General features: G+C 43.4%; 1 protein-coding gene across 1 annotated transcript in view; it reads right to left on the reverse strand.

The window, feature by feature from the left end:
• The window catches only part of LOC106613507 (receptor-type tyrosine-protein phosphatase S), a 282,372-nt gene that overhangs the window by 220,058 nt on the left and 42,571 nt on the right, over positions 1–19,743 (reverse strand). The window contains exon 2 of the mRNA XM_014215826.2: positions 8,753–8,836. The gene's annotated coding sequence lies outside the window, so the exon portion shown is untranslated. The remainder of the gene's footprint in view (positions 1–8,752; positions 8,837–19,743) is intronic.

A 19,743-nucleotide genomic window follows, 5' to 3' on the forward strand; every position in this document is an offset into this window, starting at 1 on the left:
GAGAAAAGGGGGCCAGAGGGCGGGCTGCCTTCTAAGAATTCGTAGGCGATCGAATAAACCCCCACTTCCTTCCATTCTGCTAGCAAACGTGCAATCTTTGGAGAATAAAATAGATGACCTATGCCGAAGATTAAACTACCAACGGGACATTCAAAACTGTAATATCTTATGCTTCACGGAGTCATGGCTGAATGACAACACTCTCAACATACAGCTGGCTGGTTATACACTGTACTGGCAGGATAGAACAGCGGCATCTGGTAAGACAAGGGGCGGCGGACTATGTATTTTGTAAATAACAGCTGGTGCACGATATCTAAGGAAGTCTCAAGCTATTGCTCGCCTGAGGTAGAGTATCTCATGATAAGCTGTAGAAACACTATCTACCTAGAGATTTTTCATCTGTATTTTTCGTAGCTGTTTACATACCACCACAGACTGAGGCTGGCATTAAGATATCATTGAATAAGCTATATTCCGCAATAAAGTAAATAAGAAAACGCTCACCCAGAGGTGGCGCTCCTAGCAGCCGGGGACTTTAATGCAGGGAAACTTATATCTGTTTTACCAAATTTCTATCAGCATGTTAAATGTGCAACCAGAGGGAAAAATACTGTGGGACCACCTTTACTCCACATACAAAGCTCTCCCTCGTACTCCATTTGGCAGACGGATTACCATGACGTGTACTGCGTGCATGCGCTGACCAACTGGCAAGTGTCTTCACTGACATTTTCAACCTCTCCCTGTCCAAGTCTGTGATACCAACATGTTTTAAGCAGACCACCATAGTGCCTGTGCCCAAGAACACTAAGGTAACCTGCCTAAATGACTACCGACCCGTAGCACTCACGTCTGTAGCCATGAAGTGCTTTGAAAGGCTGGTCATGGCTCACATCAACACCATTATACCAGAAACCCTAGACCCACTCCAATTCGCATACCGCCCCAGCAGATGCACAGATGATGCAATCTCTATTGCACTCCACACTGCCCTTTCCCACCTGGACAAAAGGAACACCTATGTGAGAATGCAATTCATTGACTACAGCTCAGAGTTCAACACCATAGTGCCCTCAAAGCACATCAATAAGCTAAGGACCCTGGGACTAAACACCTCCCTCTGTAACTGGATCTTGGACTTCCTTACGGGCCACCCCCAGGTGGTAAGGGTAAGTAACAACACATCCTCCACGCTGATCCTCAACACAGGCGCCCCTCAGGAGTGCGTGCTCAGTCCCCTCCTGTCCTCCCTGTTCACTCATGACTGCATGGCTAGGCACGACTCCAACACCATCATTAAGTTTGCCGATGACACAACAGTGGTAGGCCTGATTACCGACAACAACAAGACAGCTTATAGGGAGGTCAGAGACCTGGCCATAATCAAGACAAAGGAGATGAATGTGGACTACAGGAAAAAGAGGACCGAGAACGCCTCCATTCTCATCAACGGGGCTGTAGTGGAGCAGGTTGAGAACTTCAAGTTCCTTGGTGTCCACATCACCAACAAACGAACATGGTCCAAGCACACCTAGACAGTCGTGAAGAGGGCACGACAAAACCTATTCACCCTCAGGAGACTGAAAAGATTTGGCATGGGTCCTCTGATCCTCAAAAGGTTCTACAACTGCACCATCGAGAGCATCATGACTGGTTGCATCACTGCCTGGTATGGCAACTGCTCGGCCTCCGACCGCAAGGCACTACAGATGGTAGTGCAAACGGCCCAGAACATCACTGGGGCCAAGCTTCCTGCCATCTTGGACATCTATAAAAGTCGGTGTCAGAGGAAGGCCCTATAAATTGTCAACGACTCCAGCCACCCTAGTCATAGACTGCTCTCTCTGCTACCGCACGGCATGCGGTACTGGAGCGCCAAGTCTAGGCCCAAGAGGCTTCTAAACAGCTTCTATCCCCAAGCCATAAGACTCCTGAACATCTAATCAAATGGCTACCCAGATTATTTGCATTGCTCCCCCCTCCCCCTCTTTTACACCGTTGCTACTTTCTGTTGTTATTATCTATGCATAGTCACTTTAATGACTCTACCTATATGTACTTATTACCTCAACAAACCGGTGCCCCCGTACATTGACTTTGTACCGGTACCCCCCTGTATATAGTCTCGCTATTGTTATTTTACTGCTGCTCTGTAATTACTTGTTACTTTTATTTCTTATTCTAATCCGTATTTTTTTTCACTGCATTGTTGGTTAGGGGCTCGTAAGTAAGCATTTCACTGTAAGGTCTACACCTGTTGTATTCTGAGCATGTGACTAATAAAATTGTATTTTATTTTATTTTATTTGAAAGCCAGGTCTGCCTACAGTGGCCTTTCTCAATAGCAAGGCTATGCTCACTGAGTCTGTACATAGTCAAAGCTTTCCTTAAGTTTGGGTCAGTCACAGGGGTCAGGTATTCTGCCACTGTGCACTCTCTGTTAGGGGCCAAATAGCATTCATGTTTTTTTGTTAATTCTTTCCAATGTGTCAAGTAAGTATCTTTTTGTTTTCTCATGATTTTGTTGGGACTAATTTTGTTGCTGTCCTAGGGCTCTGTGGGGTCTGTTTGTGTTTGTGAAGAGAGCCCAAGGACCAGCTTGCTTAGGGGACTCTTCTCCAGGTTCATCTCTATGTAGGTGATGGCTTTGTTATGGAAGGTTTGGGAATCGCTTCCTTTTTGGTGGTTGTAGAATTTAAAGGCTCTTTTCTGGATTTTGACAATTAGTGGGTATCGGCCTAATTCTGCTCTGTATTGATTATTTGTGTTTTACGTTGCACACAGAGGATATTTTTGCAGAATTCTGCATGCAGAGTCTCAATTTGGTGTTTATCACATTTTGGGCAAATTTGATGTTCCTTTTGATGGCATAGAAGGCCCTTCTTGCCTTGTCTCTCAGATCATTCACAGCTTTGTGGAAGTTACCTGTGGCGCTGATGTTTAGGCCGAGGTATGTATAGTTTTTTGTGTGCTCTAGGGCAACGGTGACTAGATGGAATTTGTATTTGTGATCCTGGCAACTTTGTCTCTCTCTCTCTCTCTCATTCTCTCTCTGCAGCTTCTCCTTAATTTGTTTAAAACGGTTCAACTATTGTCTTTCTCTCGCTTTGCATCAACTACTTACCACATTTTATGCGCTGCAGTGCTAGCTAGCTGTAGCTTATGCCTTCAGTACTAGATTCATTCTCTGACCCTTTGATTGGATGGGCAAGACGTTAGTTCATACCATAAGAGCTCTGATAGGTTGTCCTCTGAAAGTCGTCATAATTACTGTGTGAGTTTATGGAAGGTGTTGAGAACCTAGGCTTTGTATTGAAGTCAATGTACCCAGAGGAGGATGGAAAATACCTGTCCTCCAGCTATACCATGGTGCTACCCTAGAGGCTACTGTAGACCTTCATTGCAAAACAGTGTGTTTTATTCAGTTATTTAGTGACGTGAATATATTTAGTATAGTTGTATCTAAATAGGATAACTTTTTGATTGTTTCACAATTTTTTTCTTCTCCAGATATTCGCTGAGTAGGATGGTCCTCCCTTTCCTCCTCTGAGGAGCCTCCACTGATGCGCGCACACACACACACACACACACACACACACACACACACACACACACACACACACACACACACACACACACACACACACACACACACACACACACACACACACACACACACATTTGTTTGACAGAGGGAGAGAGAGAGAGGGAGAGAGAGAGAGGGAGAGAGAGAGAGAGAGAGAGAGACAGGCCGAGCCAGGAGCAGGAAGAGAGGCAGACTGACAGCTATTAGAGCAGAACGATGCTTCTCTTATCTCTACTGCGATAGAGATCTACAAAGGCCTCGGCTAGAGATTATGAATTCATTACCTTGATACACAAGCAGCGGAATGGGTGGGGGTGTGGAGCGATGAAGGGAGGGGGGTCATTTGTGCTAGATTTGCTATTAATATTGACTGTGGGCCTGTGACCGGGCATTTGATTTGGAGATAGGGGTGTATTGTGAGTCGAGATCAGTTCTGACCTCTTTGTGTTAGTGCAGAGCTGTCCAACCCTGTTCCTGGAGAGCTACCGTCCTGTAGTTTTTCACTCCAGCCCTAATTTAGCTCACCATTTTCTAATAATTAGCTGGTTGATCAGCTGCATCAGGTTTGTTACAAGTGGGGCTAGAGCGAACACTCTCTCACACTCATCAGTGGAACAAGGGGTGTGGTCTATGTGGAGGAAATGGGTCCCTCGAACCAGGAAATGTGAGTGGTTGATAATAATCGACAGACATATTACTAGACAGCACAGAGGAAGCTATTAACTGTGTGCATTTCTGTAATCAAACACATTTACCTCTATCTATTTTTCTTGTTCTGTCTCTCTCCCTCTCCCTCTCTATTTTTCTCTCTCAATGACTCATCCTCTTTCTCACTGTCTATCTCAGTCCTTTCTTCACCTCAGCTTTTGTTGAACTCAACTGCCAGTGTGTGAATACCATGGAGAAATCCACAAGTGGAGAGAAAGAGCTAGAGGAAGAAAGAGAGAGAGAGAGAGAGAGAGAGAGAGAGAGAGAGAGAGAGAGAGAGAAGAGAGAGAGAGAGAGAGCAAGAGGAAGGTGTGTAAGTGAGGGCGAGGCAGAGAGAGAGAGGCAGAGAGAGAGAGGAAGACAAGTGAGTGAGAGAGAGAGAGAGAGAGAGAGAGAGAGAGAGAGAGAGAGAGAGCAAGAGGAAGGTGTGTAAGTGAGGGCGAGGCAGAGAGAGAGAGGCAGAGAGAGAGAGGAAGACAAGTGAGTGAGAGAGAGAGAGAGAGAGAGAGAGAGAGAGAGAAGAGAGAGAACAGTCAGCTTTTCCACACCTCTATGAGAGGAGAACTGTTTTGTGAGTGATGAGTGATGAGTGAAGCCAGGGGCTGTTTCTCTCCAGACCTTTGGCTAACTGGCTGGCTGGCTGTGTCGTTCTTATTTGGTGCAGGGGGAATATTGGACTGAGGGAGCCACGGCACTCTGTTTACACATGGGTTCACGAGGTCAGCACAACGCCGCTGCTGCAGAGCAAATACAGCACTGCTCACCACTGACACTGACTGAGGCATTATGGGGGATTCTCCTCTCACACTGACAGACTAGAGTGGGGTCAGCCTGTTCATGGTTAGACCTGCCCGTTCGGGTTCTTGCACTGTGTACCCACATGAAACGATACTGCAGTTTACTCTAGAACACTACAGTACTTACTATAAAATTATGTAGTAAACTGTATTATACTGTAGAATACTTTACTTCACATTGTAGTATACCTCGATCAAATCCCCCACTGCTATGTCAAAGATAATAAAACAAAACACTATATTAAATACTACAGTAACGTCTGCAAAAACACTACAGTAAATACTACAGTATACTACAGTCCGCAAAAATGCTACAGTAATTACTATAGTATATAACTACAGTTTTTTTACTACAGTATTTAGACAATAGTGAACTGTAAAAACTACAGTATAGTACAATCATGTCCGCAAAACAACAGTAAATACTACAGTAAAGTCTGCAAAAACACTACAGTAAATACTATAGTTTTTAACCATAGTATACTATAGTGTTTTTCATGTGGGTATGTGAGAATGAGACAGGTTTGAATGTAAATATAAACTGTTTAACCGTGCTCATGCATATACACTCATAAACTGTGAAAACACATCCCGAAACACCAAGTCAAGTACGACACCAACACAAGGACATAGCTAGAGCCTGGAGTCAACATCAACGGAAAGGGCTCAATGAAAACAACATGGCTGCCTCAGAGAGCATGGCTCTACCGAGCAGTGTTTACACTGTGGCCCGACCCAGGCAGAGAATGGATTCAGCCCACACAGCACTGTGCTCTCAACCAGGGCTAATTGAGGCTGGCAAGTCTGAGCCACAGACCATTCACTCTGCCTGTCTCAGGATTAGTAGGCCGGTCCCTTGGGCACCGCACAACTGGTCTGGCTTTGTTAATAAAATGCTAAATGATAGCATCTCCAAACTAGATTTTACTGTATAGGCTATACCCGCCATTGCCAACCATTTCTCTTTGTTTGTCTGTCAACTCGGGAAAAGACGCTTGAAAGTATACTGCGGTGGCCTGAGAAAGTAGTTTGGTTTTTTTGTGCAGTGGTAAAGTTTAAGGTGGTTTGATTTCCAGTGACTCATGCTAATGTGAGGTTAGGAGCCGTATAAAATGGTTGTCATTTGTGAAATTAACAGCTGGGTTGAATTGAATAACCGTTATGAATCCTGGCTGGTTTCCAAAATGGGACACACACAACACAAAGCCCTTAACGAACAGACAAACAAACAAACTCATGTAACGCCTTGGAATGATTACAAATATTACCCAAACAATATAAATGATCCTCTTTTAAAATGTGACACACTGCTTAGGCTGGATCTGCATTACTGGTGGGGGGAACATCTAAAAAGAAAATACGCCTTTTGATTCCCAAATAGCATGAAATTATATACTCCGGAGTAATCAAATTCATTACCTCAAGATTTGAGGTTAATTTACATTTCTTTAAATACAGCTGTAAATAATTGGAGCGTTCATAATTGAATAATGGTCGTTTATTTCCAGGGTTTTTCTTTATGATGTGTATTACGGGGACGGTTCACAGGCCTAGAGCGCACAGGGCAGCTGGCGGGCACATTAAACAGACCATCAAACAAGGCCGCCATGCTAGCTGCCGCTAAAACAGAGCGCCGGCGTCCGACCCAATGCTAGTAGTAAAGATGAACACGCACCTAACACGCTAGAGGCCTAACACGCTAGAGGCCTAACACGCTAGAGCCCCGCTAGAGCTCTCAGAAGTACTGCTCTTTCACTTCTATCCATACTAAAGCCCACCCAATGGTAGGTAGTACTCCTTGTTCATTCAGGTGCATACCCCTTAAAGAATTGCCCATTCGATCCTAATCTAAGCACTAAGCAGTAAGCAGTTAACCCCCACAATCACAATAAAATGACACCTAGTTAGCCAATACCACAGCTTGTGAAGGCCCCAACACCTTGTCAAGAAGATAAACAAATGATCCGAAAGATTTTAGGCAAAGTCAAGCATCTTTGTACATTCTTTGAAAAGTCAACGCGTTAGGACATTTTTGGATGGTTGTTATTCTTAGTCTTCATTTCAAATGCCCGAATTGCAAAAATGTATTGAAATAATTCCCATTATTGTATGCACGCACGCACACACAAGCACACACACACACACACACACTTACTCACACACTTACTCACCCAGCCCCCACACACACAGATATCCCCCCCCCCCCCACACACACACACACTCCTCCTCCCTTCCCCCAACCACACACACTTGAGCCCCCTGGCCTCACCCACTGCCTCCCTCCCTCTGCTCCCAGTCTCTCCCACATTGAGTGCTGCTGCTGCTCCAGTGGGTCCAGATGTGGCACTTCTCTGTTCTCCACTTTCACAGTTAAACGAAGCAGGTCATTGAGGGCCTAAGTATCATCTCCCTCAATATGCTGAATGCAGCTATTAATACTGCTGCTTGTGTGCCTTAAGACAGTGTTGGAGAACGGCCTGCTAGTGCTTACACCAAGAAACCATCAGTCTGCCTAGTTGCTAACTGTAAGGTAGTGCTGACATCCCTAACAAAGTGCGGGCGTCTGTTTTCTTCCGTATCCCATAAGAGTAGGTTTTTATCTTAGTTTTTTTGCAAGCGTAACACGCAAATAAATCCACCAAAACGATGTTAAATGGAAGATTAGCGCGTCAATGTAATTTCAATCAATATACAGTGTATAAAATATGTTACATGTTAAAGTTGATGTCAATGAGATTTGTCAATATTTAAAAACACAGGTAGCTAAGATAATACCTAGAAGGAAGCAGTGAATAGTGATGCTAAAAAGTGAATGCCCTCCAACCTAAACTATGGGTAAATGTAAGATCACGTGCTTAAATAGAAGATTTCCATCAGTGTTGAAAGTACGAACTTAATGACATTTGTCTGTAGTCAAAAACCGAGGTAATACCCAGAAGGAAGCAGTGAATGCTGATACTGGAGAGTTGGTGTCCTACAACCTCGGGAAATGAAACACTGAGCACTGAGAGGAATGTGCAGGCAGGTAGACCGGACTACAGAGGGTAAACAACGCTCCTCAACATTAACCTGATCTGACAGTTGGATGATGGTTCTCTCTCTTTTGGACACAGCTGTCAATACAGATGGATGACCTGCGCAGACAGGGGGAGAAATTAACCTGAGTGGTAGCACTCTGACCTCTTGCTACAGACACACACATCTGATAGAGTGGAAATCATTGGACTGATGGTTGACTAGTAGAGGTTGTTACTACTACTACTACTACTACTACTACTACTACTACTACTACTACTACTACTACCAATCTGCTAATAATATCACAGCAAATACTCAAATTATGTAGTAGTGTAGTAGTACTACTACTAGTAGGTTAACAAGTAATGATTGTTGGGGTTTTGGCATTTTTTATTCTATAGTACCATAGTGGTAATAGCACCATTTTAAAGTGAAGTAATAGTGGTAGACATAGGCCTAATAGGAATCACAGCTGTAAAGTTGGAGGGTGTTACGCAATGTTTTTGAGGAAGAAAGTACAATTGATTCTTTTGGGGCCGAGAGAAATTCGAGCTGGAACAGAATTAGGCCACTAACTGTCGTTTCTTCCCCCTTCCTCCAAGATGGAGGCCGGGGCCATGCAAAGTTTAGAGCCACTTACCTCTCGTTTGTTTTCAAAAGCCCTTTAGCTTCATATCTTCAGTTGTTTCAGTGGCTTTGTCTTCTCCTTTTCGCTCAAGTGTACCTTTAACCAGAGAGGGAGAAATGAAAGAGAAATGTTAATGAAAGGGACTGCCAAATGAACGGCCTCTTTGAGTGGAGAAACTTAGCGCCTAGATGATTTTCACTTTTATTTTCTGCCCTTCGGTGACCGAACGGCGAATCGCAGCGCTCGAACGAGGCAAGGCTGATTGCTGGAGAACATTGCTGGAGTGTGAATCTGCATTAAATTCCACTTGCCTTTAAAAAAATAAAAAAGAATCATCCAAAATGAGGGCCTGGCCAGAGTGTGTGTATACATGCGTGTACGTGTCCGTGTGTGTGCACATATGCGCGCGTGTGTGTAAGCCTGTATGAATGCGCGCATGTGTGTACATTTGACAATGCATGCGCGCGTGGCAAGTTCGTCTCTCTCTCCTATGTCACACACACACACACACACACATACACACACCCACCCACCCAATATTCTGTCAATACTCTCAGTAAGTCTGGAGCCATAGGCACCACAGTCTGTACGTGTGTTGTGGATACTTCGCTCACCGGGGGGGACAGACGGGTTATCTTTACCAAAAGGTAAAGAGTATCTCATCATTAAAAGAGGCCACAGGATCACTCTTATAAGACATTACAATGAATACTGTAATAATATGATTATGAAAAAAGTGTGTATCATACATGCCAGTCTGACACCTTGGGTGTTCCAGGGCAGCCGCGGTTGCATTATGACTGAGCAACACTGAGCGGAAAGGACTTTCTCCTCCCTCGATTTCTCTTAAACCGCCCTTCACCCCCCCCCCCATTCTCTTCCTTGTTCTCTCAGCTCAGTTCATAGACAGGCCCCCCAGCAACCCCATCGTTACCACGACAACCGGCCAGCAGGGAGACATGATTCCTCATCCTGACGGGCCGCTTGAATTCCAGCCCGGCCAATCATAACAGCTAAAAGGGGTTGCGCCTAGTCCCCAGTGGAGCTGGGCTGGGGCACAGAGAGGAGGGGGGGATGTACAGTATGTGTGTGTGTGTGTGTGTGTGTGTGTGTGTGTGTGTGTGTGTGTGTGTGTGTGTGTGTGTGTGTGTGTATGTGTGAGAGAGAGAGATAAAGAGAGAGACAGAGAGAGAGGCGGATAGAGAGAGAATGAGAGAGTATCTGTGTGTGAAAGATTGTGTGTATATGTGTGTGTGTGTACACATGTGTGCATGGAGGGGGTATGGCAATCTGGGTTGCAGTGTGTCCTCCCCTTCGCAGCTACTCTGCTGCCAAGAGGAGCGCAAAGGGAATTTGTTTAATGCACGCCATTTATTCTCTGCACACGCTGTTGCACTACTGCTGCCCCCCTCTCTTATGTTACAGGCTAACAATGCACAGAGGCTAACGCTAGGCTAACGCTATGGCTGACGCTACGGCCAAAGCAGTGCCGTATCCTCACATGTTGGTATGAAACGAGGGCGAGGCCGTATCTCCACTCATGAGGAAAGAGCTCTCCGGTTTGTTTTCTCATGACCCTGCAACATATTGGCATGAAGTTTAGTCACCGCTGAGACAGATGGCCAAGCACCATGGTGCATAGTAAATTGGGAGATGGTGGAACGCGGATGAAAAGACATCTCAGAGCCTGCATCCTGTGATTTTCTCACTCTGTTTTTCTTTCTCCAGTACTGTGACAGGATTGGTGTTAGTGAGGCAAATGCGTTTGAGTCCTTTTGTAGCTCAGTTGGTAGAGCATGGCACTTGTAACACCGGTATAGTGGGCTTGATTCCTGGGACGACCCATATGTAAAATGCGTCTGCTGAATGGCATGTATTATATAACCAAATGCAACGAGTGTACAAAACATTAAGAACACGGTCCTAATATTCATTTGCCCTCAGAACCGCCTCAATTCATCGGACTATGGTCTCTACAAGGTGTCGAAAGTGTGCCATAGGGATTTTTTTATTTATTTTTATTTCACCTTTAGTTAACCAGTTAGGCTAGTTGAGAACAAGTTCTCATTTGCAACCTGGCCAAGATAAAGCATAGCAATTCGACACATACAACAACACAGAGTTACACATGGAATAAACAAAACATACAGTCAATAATACAGTAGAACAAAAGAAAACAAAAAGTCTATTTACAGTGAGTGCAAATGAGGTAAGTTAAGGCAATAAATAGGCCATGGTGGTGAAGTAATTACAAAAAAGCAATTACACACTGGAATGGTAGATGTGCTGAAGATGAATGTGCAAGTAGAGTCAACATGGAGTCAACATGCTGGCCCATGTTGACTCCAATGCTTCCCACAGTTGTGTCAAGTTGGTTGAATGTTCTTTGGGTGGTGGAACATTCTTGATACACACGGGAAACTGTTGAAAAACCCAGCAGTGTTGCAGCTCTTGACACAAAGGCACTTTTGTCTTGCCCATTCACCCTCTGAATGGCACACATACACAATCCATGTCTCAATTGTCTTAAGGCTTAAAAATCCTTCTTTAATAACCTGTCTCCTCCCCTTCATCTACACTGATTGAAGTGGATTTAACAAGTGACATCAATAAGGGATCATAGCTTACACCTGGATTCGCCTGGTCAGTCTATGTCATGGAAAAAGCAGGTGTACCTAATATTTTATACACTGTGTATATTAACAGACTTAGCACATGGGCCAAAATACAAACACCACAAATGTCTGATCTATTCAAGAAATGTGTCTCTGTCAACAAGTGTTGTACTTGTAGCGTAAAAACACACCTTTACTAGTGGGTTGAATATGTTGGACGAATGAAATAGCATCGCCTGCTTAAGCCTCGGTGTTTGGGTGGGTGTATGCCCCCCTGTCTCTCCAAATGAGGTTCCTCCACCACACACACACACACACACACACACACACACACACACACCACTGAAAGTCTTTGACTGGAAAAGGACATAACCATAGCAACCTCCGTCACCCCCCCCGTCTCACCACACCTGTCACCTTGTGTGACCCTGTCGCCCCCCCCACCCCTCCCCTCTCCAACCCCCCCCTCCCTTCCTCAATGTTCTGAGGGCATAAAGTGATTGTTGTGACCCACAGCAATTAAACCTGGGCCTCTGCCACGGAGCCGGGGGTTAGGGAAGGGGGTAGGAGGGGGGGGGAGCTCACCTAAGCTCCTCTAATATATCGGACAGATAGAGGATCTGTGCTCTTGGCAGTCGTCCACTGTCTACCGGCGGGCGGAAGGTCAGTCGCTCACTCATCCCATTTCTGTTTTCATTTCGATATAGGTGAAATGACGTTATCGAAAATAAATAGAAACAACACCCTATGAATGCAAACAGTAAATATTACATGGCTTAGGAGATACATCAGCGGTATAATCAGCTTTAGTAAAATGAGATGAACAAGAAAAAAACCCACTTCATGGAAATTGTAGATGATAATTCAATGACATTGGAAGAATGGAACTCTGATGAGTCCGCCAAGGACTTTGGGCATGAGATAATGAACTCTAGTGCTTTCAGAAAGTACAGTATTCACACCACTTGACTTTTTCCACATTTTGTTGTGTGGTAGCCTGAATTTGAATTGGATTAAATTGAGATTTTAAGTCACTGGCTTACACACAATACCCCATAATGTCAAAGTGGAATTATGTTTTTAGAAATGTGTAAAAATGTAGAGAAAATGATCATCTACAATGTCGTGTCAATAAGTATTGAGTAAATCCAAAAAATGTAACGAGTAAAAATGTTCCAAGTCACATAATATGTTTCATGGACTAACTCTGTGTGCAATAATAGTGTATAATGTGATTTTTGAATGACTACCTCATCTCTGTACCCCACAATTATCTGTAAGGTCCCTCAGTCGAGCAGTGAATATCAAACGCAGATTCAACCAGAAAAACCAGGGAGGTTTTCCAATGCCTCGCAAAGAAGGGCACCTATTGGTAGAAAAACAGACAATGAATATCCCTTTGAGCATGTGAAGTTATTAATTACACTTTGGATGGTGTATCAATACACCCAGTCACTAAAAAGATACAGGTGTCTTTTCTTACTCAGTTGTCAGAGAGGAAGGAAACCGTTCAGGGATTTCACCATGAGGTCAATGGTGACTTTAAAACAGTTACAGAGATTAATGGCTGTGATAGGAGAAAATAACTGAAATTGTTGTTAGTCCACAATACTAACCAACATGACAGAGTGAAAAGAAGGAAGCCTGTACAGAATTAAAACATTTCAAAACATGCATCCTGTTTGCAAAAAGGCACTAAAGTAAAACTGCAAAAAGTGTGGCAAAGAAATTAACTTCATGTCCTGAATACAAATCCAATACAACACATCACTGAGTACCACTCTTCATATTTCCAAGCATGGTGGTGGCTGCGTCATGTTATGGGTATGCTTGTCACCAGCAAGGACTAGGTCTTTTTTTTGGAGTAGTGCTAAGCACAGGCAAAATCCTAGAGGAAAACCTGGTTCAGTCTGCTTTCCAATAGACACTGGGAGACAAATTCACCTTTCATCAGGACAATAACCTGAAACACAGGGCCAAATATGCACTGGAGTTGCTTAACAAGCCAACATTAAATGTTCCTGTGTGGCCTAGTTACAGTTTTGACTTAAATTGTCTTGGAAATCTATGCCAAGACTTGAAAATGGCTTTTTAGCAATGATCAACCACCAATTTAACATTTCTTTTTAAATGTGGAAATATTGTACAATCCAGGTGTGCAAAGCTTTTAGAGAGTCACCCCAAAAGACTCTCAGCTGTAGTCACTGCCAAAGGGGATCCTGACATGTATTGACTCAGGGGTGTGAATATTTATGTGAATGAGATATTTCGGATTTCTTTAAATTTCAATAAATAAATGTGCATTTCTAAAAACATGTTTCCACTTTGTCATTTGGGGTATCGTGCGTAGATGAATGCAAACAAAAATCTATTTAATCCATTTTGAATTCAGGCTGTAACATAATAAGTCAAGGGGTATGAATACTTTCTGAAGGCACTGTATCTGACAAAAGAATGAAAAATCTGTTTTTATCCTTTAAATGTGGAGCTATGTCCAAAATAACACTCTAGCAAGTCCGTCACGCAGGTCTGAAAAGTGATTAACATGTATAATCTGTTACACTTTACAATAGGGCTATATTAATAAGCATTAGTTGATGTACCCTTATAGTAAAGTATTACCATACTATCATTTACATGTTTATCATGTTGAATTACCTCATGACTTATTTAAATGATGCAATGGCTTCGTCTGAAATGCCACCTGTTGTTTGAAGTGGTGTTTTTCCCCCCTGTTCAACAAATGGGCAGCTCTGTTTCAGGATCCATCCAGCATCCATGCACTAAAACAAATAGCTGGGCCATCAGTTGGGGTCCAGTTTGGTTCAATGTCATTTCAATAATATGTATTGTTTTGTATGTGATGCAACTCAAACAGCAGCCCAAACAGCATTGACCTTGAACTCTCCTGATAACTCAAAAAATTAGACACACACCACACACACACACACACACACACACACACACACACACACACACACACACACACACACACACACACACACACACACACACACACACACACACACACACAATCCTCCACCCCACCGCCTCCACCCCATACACATATCCTCATACACAGATCGCCCTTCTAGCGAATCACATTATAACCAACAGATCAAAAGGCCTGAACAATCATACAGCCCTGTATGTTTGGTTTTTGTGGAAAATCTCCCACAGACTGACGAGCCACTCCACGGCAGCCACTCTGATTCAAGTTTCATTAGGGGGTTTGTTTTGCGCCGATAAATGCAACAGTGCCCATTATATTAGCTGGCTCTCAGCGAATCCCCAAACAATAATTACTGCTGTGTCTGTCTGTCTGCCGTAGTTGGCCTCAGCATTTCCCCTTCTCCTGTAGGTGCTTCTGGTGCAGTAGGATTGGGGTGGGAGTGACATTTCAATTAGAGCACCTGCCCGTCTAAAGTCTCGGCAGTTTTTTCCCCCTGTTCGCTAAATCACAACGCCAGACAGACTGGAGTTAGATATTCCTAATATCACAATAAATAATCTTATTGAATCTTGTGGCGATTGGTGGTGATGTATTCACAATGCTAAAATATCCCCGAAGTAGTCTCCTACCTAGGATGAGTCTGCTCCCCTGAATGACTGTGTTAACTGGGGTTAGGTTTGTATAAATCATAAAATGTCATCAAACTCAACCTTTTATCTTTTTCAGTGATGAAGACATGGATGTCTCATGGTGGGGTATGCAAAATGGATCAACTTTGATCACCTTAATCTCCTGAATGTTTTGGTATTCAGGTCCAAAAAGTCACTTTCTGACCACTTCTACCACAGGCAAACACGTATGGAAGGTTTCCTTCAAATCAAAATGGGTGCAGTCAGAAAGTGATTGAAATCATATGGAGCGATCTGTCTAGTAAATCTGCTGATGCCCTTCAGTGGGAGGCTGGTGACATTGGATTGGAAGCATTATTTGGTCACAGATGTGTCCCTCGGCCAGGGGGACTGGACACAGCAGAGGATTAATTACTATAAATCATCTCTCTCTTTCTCTCTCTCTCTCTCTCTCTCTCTCTCTCTCTCTCTCTCTCACACACACACACACACGTTTATGACTGCTCAGACTGTTGAGTCCAGCTTGCGGCTTTCTCTTTATCCATCTAGCTCTCTCCACTCCTCTTTTTCTCTCATTTGTGGAAGAAGTTTTGTATGGCTGTACTGTAGCCTATGTTAAAGGTATCCCATATTTCTCTGAGGAAAGCCAAGATATCACTATTACGTCTTCACATTGACCCATAAATCTCAAGATTAGCTGTTTGGTGAAAACAATGGCACCCATCAAATGGGATCGAGGGGACCAAGAAACAAGCCTGTAAACTTGCCCTGTGGATGAAATTGGGACATAAGTCACTCATATTTAATAGATGCTTGCATATATTGACATTTAGTTGAACATTCCAGAAAACCTCTGTCTAAGACCAGTGGGAAATCCTATTTCCAAACATTATTTGTCATCTTCTCACACGTGACGACTCGGCAAATAATTAAATGAATAAACAAATCGCTTTGGAGAAATATAATCAGTGCTTAGTACGCCCGTCGTCATTGAGCGAGGGGATAGGGCTTGTGTGGCATGGTGATTGGCAGCAGGGGTCGGTTCTGGGAAGGGGGTGGGGTTCTGGGAAGGGGAGGGGTGGCGATGGGGGAGGGGGGGGGTGAAGTAGTTTAGTTTATTATTACAATTATCTATTGGTGCCGTATTTGTGTGGCATGGAATTCCGAAGCTTCCAAGAGCTTTGACCTCCCCAGCCCTGGACCAGAGGTTTGCAAAGCCTGGATCATCCCCTCTAATCCGCACTCATTAAGGATGAGCTGCATGATAGCGCACCACCACCCTCCACACCCATCCACACTCTAACCACCCTCCCCACTGTGGATGAGTGGCGGCTTTTATGGCAAATGTTATAAATTACTGCAGGCCATTGCATGTGTGCAACTGCTGGCTCAGTAAATAATGCACCCACACACATTAATAGGGACTATAGTGATTGGAGTGACAAACTGTGTGGGGGGGAAGAGGAGGGACGTTTGGTCGATCAAGGGAAGTTTACTGTAAGTTGTGCACTGCACTGTACTCACAGGAAATGAGTTGTTTTAAGAGATGGGAAGGGGAGAGAAGTTGAGATTTAGAGTTCTTGTAATGCCGGGTGTGTAGGTGGCAGGGAAGTCAGGCGAGTTGTTTTAAGAGATGGGAAGGGGTGAGAAGTTGACATTTTGAGTTCTTGTAATGCCGTGTGTGTAGGTGGCAGGGAAGTCAGGCGCAGGAGAATCAAATTTGGTATAAATGGAGTAGTTTAATAACGTTTAACAAAACTCCAAAACCAAAGTACATAATAAATAAAAGTGGGTACAAGAACCCGTTGCGCACCAATACATAATACACGAGCATAACAAACAAACAATCTCTGACAAGGACATGAGGGGAAACAGAGGGTTAAATACACAACATGTAATGAATGGGATTGGAACCAGGTGTGTAGGAAGACAAGACAAAACCAATGGAGAATGAAAAATGGATCAATGATGGCTAGAAGACCGGCGACGTCGACCGCCGAGCACCGCCCGAACAAGGAGAGGCATCGACTTCGGCAGAAGTCGTGACAGTTCTAGGTTCATTGGGTTGAGACAGCTTGCGATAAGTATGCAGTAGGCTAATCTGACACTCGTGATGCCCATTTTTACCCACTTAAAATGTGCTTCCTTCTATAAAAACTTTAGGTAGCAGGTATTAAATTGGCCAAAACATGGAATGTAAAATATTTTTGGGGATGTTATATTAGAGATATTGGTCTTCAAATACATTCCAAATGGCCTCTCCTCTCCACTAAGTCTACACATGAAGCCCTGGGGTGAACAACAGCTGGGAGTTTAGATAAATGACATCTACGCTATCCTCCAAAGATGTGATCTCGGTTCCTGAGCAGCAAATTAAAAATGTAAACCCATTTAGCAAGGTGGCCCAGAGTAACTTCAAGCAGTGTGGTCGGGAGGGGACGGATGCGCGATATTCCATCAGCGTCGTGTCACGCCGACCCTCTGAGTAATGACACCAGTCGCCAGACTCGCCCGCTACTCAGCGAGAGGCCCATCCACAAGAGGAAAATGTGTCACAATATACTCCAGCCGTAATTGATCTTGGTGCCATCTTTATTTTTAAACCCCCTTCCCTTCCGTCGTCTTCTTGAAATGTCTGACGAATTTCAATAAAGTGCCACCATTGGGCCTATTACTCGGACAGAAACGAGGCAGTGCTCCTGACTTAATTGTTCTCCTGTCTTTTGTCTGCCTGGAGGAGAGAGGAGATTTTATACCGTCCCTTTGGAGGGTGCCATGTTTAAAAATGCACAGCCTCACTGAGATTGTATTAAAAGCACAAGGACAAGGGATAAAATTAGGATAGAAGGGATACAGTGAGAGAAAAAAGTATTTGATCCCCTGCTGATTTTGTACGTTTGCCCACTGACAAAGAAATGATCAGTCTATAATTTTAATGGAAGGTTTATTTGAACAGTGAGAGACAGAATAACAACAAACAAATCCAGAAAAACGCATGTCAAAAATGTTATAAAATTATTTGCATTTTAATGAGGGAAATAAGTATTTGACCCCCTCTCAATCAGAAAGATTTCTGGCTCTCAGGTGTCTTTTATACAGGTAACGAGCTGAGATTAGGAGCACACTCTTAAAGGGAGTCCTCCTAATCTCAGCTTGTTACCTGTATAAAAGAGACCTGTCCACAGAAGCAATCAATCAATCAGATTCCAAACTCTCCACCATGGCCAAGACCAAAGAGCTCTCCAAGGATGTCAGGGACAAGATTGTAGACCTACACAAGGCTGGAATGGGCTACAAGACCATCGCCAAGCAGCTTGGTGAAAAGGTGACAACAGTTGGTGTGATTATTCGCAAATGGAAGAAACACAAAAGAACTGTCAATCTCCCTCGGCCTGGGGCTCCATGCAAGATCTCACCTCGTGGGGTTGCAATGATCATGAGAACGGTGAGGAATCAGCCCAGAACTATTACAAAGAACTATCATAAGTACTGAGCTAAAGCTGAGGCCAACCCCGCAAAATGCAGTCACATACACATTCAAAGAGTCCAACAAAAAGTTCTGATACAACCTCAGCAAATCAATTCATTCACATTAAAATCCTTCATAAACAAATTGAATAACACATTCATAAATGGCAAGACAAAATACATCATAAGTAATAAGGTTTGAAGTGTCTTTCCTACAGTATATCTAGGGACATAAAAAAGGAAGGAAATATAGGTTTTTTTGAGACACAAAACTACATCCATACTTCCATTCATTTTTTTACCAGTACTGGTTACTTTCAGATGAGTCCCGTGGGGCTTGAGGGGGTAATAGAGCAAAATGGAGAACACCATCATGTTTGTGAGAGTCTCATTTTTCTATATAGTGGGTCATATTAGTTTGTCAGCCGGTCGGACGCTACAGACGTTTTTGTGAGACACACTACACTGTAGCTCGGCCACCTTCCACCGCAGATGCGCAAGGCCAACGTAAGCAGATGCCTTGGATTGAGACCCAGCCCCATGCAAAAAGCCAGATATCACTAGCTTAAACTGATAGATTTTGACAGGGATTTTAAAAATGTTGTTACATAGATTGACGCATGGGTGCAACACACAGCCTATGTACCACTTTCCCTTACTGAAGAAACAGGCTCCTGGCAAACAGTTGTTGCAAATATTTGGCCAATTTGCTGCAAATTTGCCGCAAGCTTATATTTTCACAAGATAATTCGTTTTGTAGCACACTGTTGTGGCAAATTTGCGGTGACTTGTGAAGTTCTGGCAAACAATTCTGGGAAACTTGTGGCGAACATTCAACTGTTTGCTGTACATTTGCTGCAAATTCATTATGAATATGCAAATTAGATCCGGATTTTGGTTACTTTGTGCATAACATTGAAGTGTGTTACAGTGCCTTCAGAAAGTATTCACACCCCTTTACTTTTTCCAAATTTTGTTGTGTTATAGCCTGAATTTATAAAGTATTAAATTGAGATTTTGTGTCACTGATCTACACACACAACACTGCATAATGTCAAAGTGGAATTTTCTTAATTTTCTCAATTAAGAAAAAATGTAAAGTTGAAATTTCTTGAGTCAATAAGTATTCAACCCCTTTGTCATGGCAAGCCTAAATAAGTTAACAAATTACATAGAAGTGGCATGGACTCATTCTGTGTTCAATAATAATGGTTAACATGATTTTTAAATGACTACCTCATCTCTGTACCCCATAAATACAATTATCTGTAGGGTCCCTCAGTAGAGCAGTGAATTTCAAACACAGATTCAACCACAAAGACCAAGGAGGTTTTTCAA

Source organism: Salmo salar, chromosome ssa10, assembly GCF_905237065.1.
Source record: "Salmo salar chromosome ssa10, Ssal_v3.1, whole genome shotgun sequence".
Lineage (NCBI taxonomy): Eukaryota > Metazoa > Chordata > Actinopteri > Salmoniformes > Salmonidae > Salmo > Salmo salar.